This window comes from Cebus imitator, unplaced genomic scaffold (assembly GCF_001604975.1).
Source record: "Cebus imitator isolate Cc_AM_T3 unplaced genomic scaffold, Cebus_imitator-1.0 Scaffold327, whole genome shotgun sequence".
Classification (NCBI taxonomy): domain Eukaryota; kingdom Metazoa; phylum Chordata; class Mammalia; order Primates; family Cebidae; genus Cebus; species Cebus imitator.
This window is the reverse complement of record NW_016107642.1, coordinates 1,884,454-1,892,657: the sequence shown is the minus strand read 5'-3', so window position 1 is coordinate 1,892,657 and position 8,204 is coordinate 1,884,454. Positions and strand designations below refer to the sequence as shown.

At 36.8% G+C, this 8,204-nt stretch overlaps 1 pseudogene across 1 annotated transcript; it reads left to right on the top strand.

The window, feature by feature from the left end:
• The first annotated feature begins 3,390 nt into the window (after window positions 1–3,390).
• On the top strand, window positions 3,391–3,785 carry LOC108286720 (annotated as a pseudogene). The gene has a single exon (XR_001818040.2). The product of XR_001818040.2 is annotated as a small nuclear ribonucleoprotein Sm D2-like (transcript).
• Window positions 3,786–8,204: the final 4,419 nt, after the last annotated feature.

The following is an 8,204-nucleotide window of genomic DNA, read 5'->3' as shown; positions in this document are numbered from 1 at the left end:
TTTTTTGAAGTTTCTTCTCTACATTACTTCTATATTATTATAGATATTGCCAAGGCATGTACTATATTACTGTTTCTAAATTCACACGTGATATGAAATTTCAAATATTTATATTGATGAGGAATTGTGAAGAATAAGATATTCTCCCATGAGCCTGGTCTATCAAAATATGTATTTAGATGAAATCTTTCAGTGCATGAGTTTGGTATAACCATAAATCATGGATTAATTTTCTGACTAACTTTACTTTGGTGTATGGTGATGAGATGTTAATAACTTTAAGCTGTTCATATTCACAAAAATGTTAAATACCTTGTATAAAATTATTTAAAGTTTGCTTTTTAAATAGCATAATCCTACTTCAAAAAAACTGTCCTTTTCTTTAAAATTGAATAGAGTATCTGATATTGCAAAACAACTTTTTTTGTCAGCTGATCTAGATAAGTAACTTATAATTCAAAACTAAATAAAAGCACTATGTTAAATTACAAGATTTCCTCTGAAGAAGTAGAAATCAACAATGTGGAGAAAGTTAGCTTTGATTAAGTATAAGTTTCTTCTCAATACTGTTATTTCTTTCACAGTATCCCAAATTGCAAATTTTCTGTCAGCTTATAAATTGTACTTTTAGTCTTTGTTGAGGTATATTATCCATTAAATGCTTTCCTTCAAGTTACTGAGTAACTATTTCTTTTAAACACATGATAGCAAATAATTTGTTATCAGATGTTCTTGCTGTTTCTTATTTCTTTTTGCTAAGAACTATACCTTTTTGTATCAATTGAATTTGCAATCACTACAATTCATTCAGGAGAAAAATAGCCTTAGGATAGAAAAACAGACCACTTTAAAGAAAATTCATTTTGACATTTAAACCTCCAGTAAAAAAATCAAACTCTGCCAATAGTAGTGAATTAGAAACATGACTTTTTTTTTATTGAAAAGGAAATGTTGGCAGATTACAAGCAACTGTAAATCAGATAAAATTTGTATTTTCATTTTATCTTCATTTCCTATTATTTTCTTTATTTCCATTATCTTAAGTACATGTTTTGCAACTTGTCTCTATGTTACCTCGTCAAGACAAATTTTGAAACCGCCACTGAAAAATTGTAACTGAGACTGAAAAAGACCTGACCTAACCAACTCCATCTTGCTTCTAACTTCCAAACCACTTGTTCATTCCTGGGTGTAGGCTGATCTAACTTTGGGAAGAACTTAGTTTATAGTTTAAAACAAAGATGATAACAGCCCTTTTCCAAAATAAACCTCCTTCACCCTGGGGACTAGACTGCCTTTGTAGGACTAACAAATCAGCCACAAGATTAGAAATTTTGGCTTAGAAATTATGCAGCTGGAGGCTATAAGATTCTGACCCTTGCTCAAGTGCTCCAAAGATCATTGCTTGAAATATTTTATAAACCCTGTACTTGATGGATCAGCTCGTTACAGAAAAGGTTTCCCCATCCAGATCCCAAGAGAGGGTTCTTGGATCTCACACAAGAAAGAATCCAGGGCGAGTCCGCAGTGCAAAGCAAAAGCAAGTATATTAGGACAGTCAAGTGGTGAAAGGACAGCTACTCCATAGACAGAGTAGGACTTTCCCAAAAGTAAAAAGAGGAACGCAACCACCCTGGGCAAAACATTCCTGTATATGAGGAGGTGTGCTCTGCTACAAGAGTTTGTGATAAAGCGTTCATTTTCTTAATTACTATATTTTGCAAGAATAGATAGTATTATCTTTAAAGCAAAATTAGGAATGCCTTTGTTCTCCAGATATCAGTATGTCTGGACACTCCCAGGTCTGGGCCTGTTTAGTAAATATTGTTAATTTGTTCCCTTATCCATAAACATTTAGAGGCTAGGAAGGCCTAATTTTCTAAGGATGTAGCCCAGCAAGTCTCAGTCTCGTTTACACTTAAAATGGAGTCTTTCTGGTTCTAAAGCCTGTGACAAGCTGGCATCGCCCAGATTGATAAGCTGGTTCATTTGATCTTGTGGTGCTCACCCAGGAACTGACTCAGCACAGAAAGACAGCTTCCATTCTCTATGATTACATCTCTGACCTGATCAATCAGCACTCCTGGCTCGCTGGCTTCTCCTCACCTACTAAATTGTCCTTATGGTCTCACTCATAAGTGAAAGCTGAACAATGAGAACTCATGGACACAGGCAGAGGAACATCACACATCAGGGCCTGTTGGGGTGAGGGCTATGGGAGGGGCAGCATTAGGAGAAATACCTAATGTAGATGAGGGGTTGATGGGTGCAGCAAACCACCATAGCACATGTATACCTATGTAATAAACCTGTACATTCTGCACTTGTATCCCAGAACTTAAAGTGTAATAAAACAACAACAACAACAACAGAACTGACAACTCTTTTTTTTTTTTTTTTTTGAGACAGAGTTTCGCTCTTGTTGCCCAGGCTGGAGTGCAATGGCACGATCTCGGCTCACCGCAACCTCCGCCTCCTGGGTTCAGGCAATTCTCCTGCCTCAGCCTCCTGAGTAGCTGGGATTACAGGCACGTGCCTCCATGCCCAGCTGATTTTTTGTAGTTTTAGTATAGACGGGGTTTCATTGTGTTGACCAGGATGGTCTCGATCTCTTGACCTCGTGATCCACCCGCCTCGGCCTCCCAAAGTGCTGGGATTACAGGCGTGAGCCACCGCGCCTGGCCCAGAACTGACAACTCTAAACCTCGAATGCTGGGGAGACTTATTTGAGTAATAATAAAACTCTAGGATCCTGCACAGCTGGCTCTCCATGAATTACTCTTTCTCTACTGCAATTCCCCTGTCTTGATAAATTGGCTCTGTCTAGGGAGTAGGCAAGGTGAACCTACTGTGCAGTTAGAATTTCAACTATGTCTCGAGTCTGAAAGAAACGTTATTTTGAGTACACTGAATATTATGAGAATATATTATTAATTTTATTTTCATTACAATGGTTCTGCCAAAATTCTTTTTTCTAAAAGTGTCAATTTTCTTGCAGAAATTTTTATATATTTGAAAATACTATTAAATGTCTTGTTATAAAAAAGAAGTCCTTTGGAAATGTTAGGAAAACGTCAAAATGATTAATAAAATTAATAAATCAACAACATTAGTGTTGTATCTATATTTTCAAGATTAGAAATCATTTAAATACACACACACACAAGCACATGTGTATTTATGGATATACACTGTATATATTGTATATGTTTACTGTACACGTGTACCGTAAATACATATACACTGCATATATGTATTTATATACACACTGTGTATACATAGTGTATATGCTTAGAGTTTTGTATGATGTATGTCTGTATATCCATATATCCTAGAATGAGTCCAGACGTCCCACAGTAAACATCTTTAAAAGAAAGAGCACCGAGCAACGCAGAGGAAACCGGAGTGAACCGAGAGCTTAGTGACCAACATGAGCCTCCTCAACAAGACCAAGAGTGAGATGACCCCGGAGGAGCTGCAGAAGCGAGAGGAGGAGGAATTTAACACGGGTCCACTCTCTGTGCTCACTCAGTCCGTCAAGAACAACACCCAAGTGCTCATCAACTGCCGCAGCAATAAGAAACTCCTGGGCCGCATGAAGGCCTTCGATACGCACAGCAACATGCTGCTGGAGAACGTGAAGGAGATGTGGACTGAGGTACCCAAGAGCGGCAAGGGCAAGAAGGAGTCCAAGCCAGTCAACAAAGACTGCTACATCTCCAAGATGTTCCTGTGGGGACTCAGTCATTGTGATCCTGCGGAACCCGCTCATCGCCAGCAAGTAGGAGCCACCTATCCCTGTCAGTCAACAGAACTCACTCTCCTGTCCAACAGAGACTGCTGCCGCTGGTGTTGAGAACAATAAAGCTCTGTGTTTTTTTCTAGTGGTTAAAAAAAAAAAAAGAAAGAACACCAATTTTTTAAATCAAATTTAATAGGAGAGGAAATAGCATTAGTTTGTAGGTGTAGATACTTGGTCAAAAAAAGACCTGTTCACACTAGGTATGTAAACACTTGTCTCACCCAAGAGACTTTTTTTTTTTTTTAACAATGGGAAACTCCCTGAAAACTATATTAAGTTTTCCAAAAGCCCTGTTTTAAAAGATATTGGCCTGGTGCAGTGGCTCATGCCTGTAATCCCAACACTTTGGGAGGCCTAGGCAGGCAGCCTGGCCAACATGGAGAAACCCCATCTCTACTAAAAATACACAATTAGCCAGGCATCGTGTCGCATGCCTGTAATATCAACTACTCAGGAGGCTGAGGCAGGAGAATTGCTTAAACCTGTGAGGCAGAGGTTGCAGTGAGCCCAGATCGTGCTATTGCACTGCGGCCTGGGAAAGAAGGGTGAAATTCCATCTCAAAAAGAAAGAAAGAAAAGAAAGGAAAAGAAAGAAGAAAGAAAGAAAGAGAAAGACAGAAGACAGAAAGAGAGAAAGAGAGAAAGAGAGAGAGAAAGAGAGAAAGAGAGAGAGAAAGAAAGAAAGAGAGAAAGAAAAGAAAGGAAAGAGAAAAAGAAAGAGAGGAAAGGAAGAAAGGAAGAAAGGGAAAGGGAAAAGGAAAGGAAAGAAAAGAAAGATGTTATTCCCCTTCTTAAAAGATGTTGAGGAAATCTTTTCTGAAGGACACAGCTAGTCAGGAAAACATACTTCTTTCTAACAGCCTCTGAACTCTTCGCTATTCCCATTCCCTTAATAAACAGTAAACATTTAGCAGAGTGTCTTTTTAATTAGAACTGTACTCACAGGAGGAGCTTCTAAATTAAGAATTTGGAAACCAAGAAGACACTGAACAGACCCATCCTAGGACTCCTGATGGGGGCATTTCACCTGGTAACTACTTCATATATAACAATATTTCACTTGCCAGCGGTCTCCATTTTCTGGGAGTAATTTATAGTGACGAGAATCTGTATGCTATGGTTTTAAATTCAGAACTAAATTCTATGGAAACAGTGAATATAATAATTCCATGATGCATATAAATCTATATGCATCTATAAATATATATACACAATCTATAAACGTAGATAAATATTTATTTTGCATATTCCTACAAATGGTCATATTTGTTTGGTTTATTTCGTATATACTTCAAAAGTGACCAGCGTTAACATATAATCACTGTGATGGACAGTTTCCACTGCATCCTACTGGGATCTAATTAAGGACAGTTGATCAGAATGGAGTATCTTCAAGTATCCAAAACATTCTGGAAACTGCATATCCTAATAAAAATCCAGCCACCAAAAGACTTTTTACTTATGAAAAGGATTTCACAGCATGACTCAGAACCTAGTCAACATTTCTTATAGCACAGGTTAATTTCTCATTTCTTTATCTATGAAGGGCACTGTTTCATCTTGGATGAAATTTTTCATTAAAAAGTCTTTTTCTGAAATGAAGAGCTGCAAATATTATTTAAATTCAATGACAATTCTTGATTATTTTCTGTAAATAATTGTTTATGTAGATATCTATTCCATCTATCCATCTAAAGGAAATATATTATTTTACTTCATTGCTGTCCATTGAGAGAAACTAGTATTTCTAAAGAAAAATATAGCTTGATGAAATGAGAAGGGCTAGCCTGACATTCTAATCTTTGATGTAATTAAATGATACATTATTTGAAACATAAATAGGAAATAAAACGTTACCAAAAAACAGTGTGATAGTCTTTTCCCTCAACCTGTGGTTTATATATAGTCATTGACAGAAGAGAATGGAATTTCTGCAAATTATAAATTGATGAGAAACTTATTAAATATGTAAAGAATCTGCCTGTATCATTATCAATAGATAATAGCAGAGTAACAAATGCCCCAAAACATAGAGGCTTAAAGCAACAAGCATTTGCTATCTCAGTCTCTGTGGCTCAGGGATTGGAGCATTTAGCTGGGTCCTTTTGGCTCAGACTCTTCACAATGTCATATGCAAGGTGTAGGCCACAGTCATTTCAAGGCCTACCTGTAAGTCCTAGACATATCCACCCTCAAGCTCACTGGTGTCTGTTGGCAGGCCCCAGGTCCTCAGTGGCAATTACCTAGAAACATTAGTTCCTTGCCATGTGGATCTTTCCATGAGGAAGCTCATGACATAGCAGGTGACTTCTCACAGAGCAAGTGAGTCAGAGAACGAGAAAAGGTTGCGCAAGAGTTAAAAAAAAAAAAAAAAAGGCAACAGTATTTTTGTAGCTTAATTACAAAAGTGACATCACATTAATGTTGTCCTGTTTTATTATTCCGAAGCCAAACATCAGGTAAAACCCACACTCAACAGAAGTCATCAATATAAGAGGTGGGAATCATTGGGGATCATCTTAGAGGCTTTTATCTAAAGAAAAGGAAAGGTGAATAATGACCAGCAAATAAGTGTTACTAGGGTATAACTATTTCAAATTTAATATTCCTAGAAATATTACTAGCTGATATTTTAATCAGCTTATTAGGTAATACAGGTACTTGGATATTGATATATTTAGCTGTATCTTTTTCAACATCGAATAAAGAAAATGTAATGCATGGATACAGAAAATGTGCTATCACTGTTAATTGCTAAAAATTAGTCACTCAGTACAAGATAAACGTAAAAGGATGACTATATTGACTTTCTAAAAATCTAATACCAACAATCTGTTTTAGAGAAAAGACATGAAAGAGTCTTAGAATTTCTTGAATTCTAAGCCCCTGTATTATTTTCTTATATAGGTACCTGTTGTTTGGAGGAAATAAAAATAGTGTGCTTTGTTTTCTTTTTGTATCTGAAATTCCATTAGGGGCACTTGATCTTGTGAAATATTTTTTAGTCATACTTAGTTATTAAGAACTTACTTAGCTACAACATAGCTAAGTAAGAGTCAGACATGTGCTCTGTATTTATAAATCCCATGAAGAGAAACACACATACAGACACACACACACACACACACACACACACACACACACACAGAGCAATCCTGAGAGTGCATGGTATTAACAGCTGAGATGATCTTCAATACAACTATTCCCCCAAGAAAATCATAAAAGAATATAAAGGGAGTGAGAAAAAAAACACTAACTATGTTTTCTTATTTTCTTTAAGCTAGAGGATTAAAAGAAAGTGCTGTTACTGATATTCCTTGTTCAAGTGGGGAAGGAGAATGTAGACATTTGATGAACGAAAGGATGTCTTCTCAAACATTTATGCTTGAAAATCAAATAAAATTGTCCCTGGGTGACTAATAAAATACAACATTCAAAAAATTAACACGAAAATCAGTAATTTAAAAACTTGACTAAATATATAAACTTTCATTTTGTTTTTGGTTATTTTAAATTCAGTAATTAAAATGAGGGCTAACTGGAAGGTGAAGGTTGCAGTGAGCTGAGATCCCACCACTGCCCTTCAGCCTAGGTGACAGAGCAATACTCTGTCTCAAAAAATTTAATAATAAAAAAATATATATATATATATACACACACACACACACACACACACACACACACATCTATAGTGGTTATCATGAAATCACAGGGCTTTCAGGAAGCTGGGACGTTCATATAAGATGGAATTTTAGTTTTTAACACCCTCTAATCTCTGCCAAGTCAATGAAGTTATTTAAAATAATATAAAACTGCTATCTTTTTCACAGGAAAGTAGAAAAATTAGGCACATTCTTAAAAAAGGAGTAAGTGTTTGATCATCATTAGAATAATCAGAAGTTCTGGAAAAGATAATGACATGATAAGGTACTTTTTTATCCATGAGAAATACTAATAGTTTTACAGGGAAGGCTATGATATGTACACAAAGGAATCAAAGGGCTTGGGTTGAAATAGCCAGTGAAATTAGAAAGCTGCTACCTTGAAGCCATGTTAACCTCTGTGACCTGCACAGACACTCCAGATGAGTACCTAGAAAATCTAAAGTAACAGGAAGAGCACGAAAAGAGGAAGAAATGATCAACCCCTTCTGTGCCTACTTAACTTTGAGACATTCTCTATTGTTCCTTATTCCCGCCAGAATTGATAAGGTCATTGGACTTCGTAACCAACCTTGGTCAACCTCCTGACTCCACAGCCTACAACTACCTCCCAGCTTACAAAAAACCACCCTAAACTGAAACTTTCCACTGCCCACCCCAAACCTATAAAACCAACTCCTACCCCACTACCCTTCATGCCCTTTTCAGCCTCAGCCCACCTGCACCCAGGTGAATAAGCA